General features: G+C 33.5%; 1 long non-coding RNA gene across 1 annotated transcript in view; it reads left to right on the plus strand.

Moving 5' to 3' along the window:
- LOC103590737 overlaps positions 1–1692 on the plus strand; it is an 11723-nt gene extending 10031 nt beyond the window's left edge. Inside the window, exon 4 of the long non-coding RNA XR_550498.1 lies at positions 1315–1692. This is a non-coding gene — a long non-coding RNA (uncharacterized LOC103590737). The remainder of the gene's footprint in view (positions 1–1314) is intronic.
- Positions 1693–2975: the final 1283 nt, after the last annotated feature.

The raw sequence follows: 2975 nt of genomic DNA on the forward strand, positions 1-2975 counted from the left end.
TTTTGTCTTTTGTCTTTTTCCGTGTCCGGCAGTGGATCGCAACCCTCAGTGTTGCCCCCGTACCGGACCGGGGACCGGCAACGGGATCGCAACCCTCGGTGTTGCTCCCGCGCCTCGCTCAGCCAGTGAGCGGGAACCGGTCTGTATGTGGGATCCGAACCCTTGGGCGGGAGCGCCTCCGCGCTTCCCAAGTGGCGCACTGGATAGTGCGCCACCGGGCCGGCCCCAGTCAATGTTTTTTAATATGGGTGGCATTATTGCTTGGTTAACCAAATAGTTTTTTAAGTAGATTTTTGTATTGTATGTAGTAGACATGTGCTAATTATTTGGGAAGACAAGAAAATGACCTAATGAGCAAAAATGCCCTTATATTTGTTTACCTCCAAGTCAGTCACCCTGGCTCTATCTCCACAAATTCATTTGGAGAGCTACAAAATTTATAAAGACCAGGATTTAAAACTTGTTTTTCTAATTATGTTTGATCATGATGAATCTGGATCATTTATTTAATGACAAGATCACTTGGCTTCCCACTTCTTGCTTCAATTCAAATTATTTAAGTAATGGATTTATTTTTCCATGAGAAACGTTTGATATTTTGTCAATGAGCATGTTTTATTTTAGTTGTACATAATTTGAAAACTGATAGCATTTTATGGCAAATATCAAATAAACCAGGGAGATATTTTGCATATTTGATCATCTTTTTTGTGGTGGCTGCATATTTTCTGCATTCTCAGAAATGTAGCTAAAGTTGGTACCATCTATATTGGCCTTTTGTGTTATCTAAACAAAATTAACATCTGTTGGACTGGAAAACTATACTGTGATCCACTGCTTTTTTTGTGTGTGTGTGAATCCCTTAAGATTCTTTTCTATAATTAGTTTTCTTTGAAGAAGCTTGGAAAGTTTTCTGCATTGAAATTTAGAATCCACAGCGTTTCTGTAATTTAGCTTTCCAGGAATTTTGAATCTTAATTTTTGTTTTTACTTTTTATATACACAGTATAACCATGTTAGTGTTAAATATTAAAAATTTGACTCTTCACTGCCCCTTTTTTATGGATACAAATGTATCTGTGACAGTAGAACTTTGTTACTTCTGTGTAGTCTTTTTGACCCTACCATTGAGAAAGTTGTGTGTGTGCATTGCATACAATTTTAATATAATACAGTTTCTTAGTTGAAAGCTGTTACAAAATTAAAGCTTTGTGTATGGTAGGATATCTTCAAGGTGGGTGGATGTTTTCTGTTTGAAAGAATAAGATTATTGGTATTCCAACACCATTTTTTTCTTTTAATTTTTTCATCAAGCACCCAGTCAGCTTGAAGAGTCTCAAATGGACCGTACCACTGAGAAATCAAGATGGCAGTCCACTATGGGGAATTGAGGAGAATGGATTAATACAAGAGTGCTGTGATAATATGCAACCAAGACAGGGTTCTTTTAACATGGATTCCATGAAATGAATGAAGACATAGGTTTCTTACCCAACATAAATGGACAGTGGATTTGACTTTCCAAAGACTTTTTGTATCATTAAAACAAGTACATTTTTGACATTTGAAGAAGAAGGATGGCACATTAACACAGATGATAGTTTGTATGCCTGGAATTTTTTGCCATTTGATTTGTATGATTATTACCTCGTGGAATGTTAATTTTAATAAAATTTCTCTAACACTTTAAAATATCTCAGTTTGGGCTTTTTTTAAAAAAAATGCAAGTTTTATTAAATGTGTAGTTATTGCCTTAATAACACTTTGACCTTTACAGTTGCCCAGTGGTAAAGTTTACTGAATAAAGCTGGTAAAATGAAAATGGTATGCTAGAAAATGTTTTAACTTGGTTAAGATTTATCTTTTTTTCACAAAGTTGTGGAAATTTATCTGTGCTTTGAGATGGTCATTTGGTTGAAATGCTATTTTGTTTGTGCTTTCTTGAAACACCCTGCAAAACAAACTTAATCATGAGATTCTAATGAAGTTTTAAAACAAATGCTTGTTGCCTCTAAACTCAGCATGAATTACAGAATTTCTCTGAATTATTTTATATTGATGGAAATGGTGCCTTTTACTTAATGCATTTTAATATTATAAATAAAACATCTAGCAATAGAATATTCATATGAAAATTTAAACTGATTTCTCCTGTTGTCTTAATATTAGAGGAAGAAGTGTTGGATTTATAGGGAAGTGTCTTTAGGGTATTCACCCTAGCAATAGAATATTCATATGAAAATTTAAACTGATTTCTCCTATTGTCTTAATATTAGAGGAAGAAGTGTTGGATTTATAGGGAAGTGTCTTTAGGGTATTCACCAAACTTAAAATTTTGCGGCAATAATGTGTATAGTACATTTAATGTAAATTTGAAGTAGGATATATATCTTGTGTTTTACTTATTCTGTACAATTGGGAATTTAGAATAAATGAAATCACACCATGGCACAGATTACTTATGTCTGAATTTCAAATGCTAGGTTTTCATGTATTGCTAATCATCTAATTCCAGTTTCAGTCACTGTTAAAAAGGTGGTAGGCTTTATGTTGGTAAACCAAATTAATTCTTTCATTATATTTTCCTGTTACACATTGAACAAGGAAGAGTTCAAGTTAAGTTTTTTGTTGGAAATATTTAATCATACTGTGTGTGTGATTACTGATATCATAGCATACACATCCATGATCAATACATGTGCAATATTTGTTTTCATTGATTTGAGGTGGTTGGTCTTTGTATTCATTCAAAAGTGGAATTTTGGATTTTGACTTTGGTACGTAAGTTGACTTTATGTAGAAAGTATGGAATTGAAACAGTTTTGATTATGGATTTTATATTTACCTAGATTCTACATTGTTGCTTTTGTTGAGTGTAGATCTGAAATGGATTTCTTTCTCAGAGAAGAACGTGTTTCTGGCAGATTATAATGTTGAATAAGGAATATTGATTGGATTTTTTGGGGAGTGCTGTT

The sequence above is a fragment of the Galeopterus variegatus genome, unplaced genomic scaffold (assembly GCF_000696425.1).
Source record: "Galeopterus variegatus unplaced genomic scaffold, G_variegatus-3.0.2 Scaffold868, whole genome shotgun sequence".
Taxonomy (NCBI): domain Eukaryota; kingdom Metazoa; phylum Chordata; class Mammalia; order Dermoptera; family Cynocephalidae; genus Galeopterus; species Galeopterus variegatus.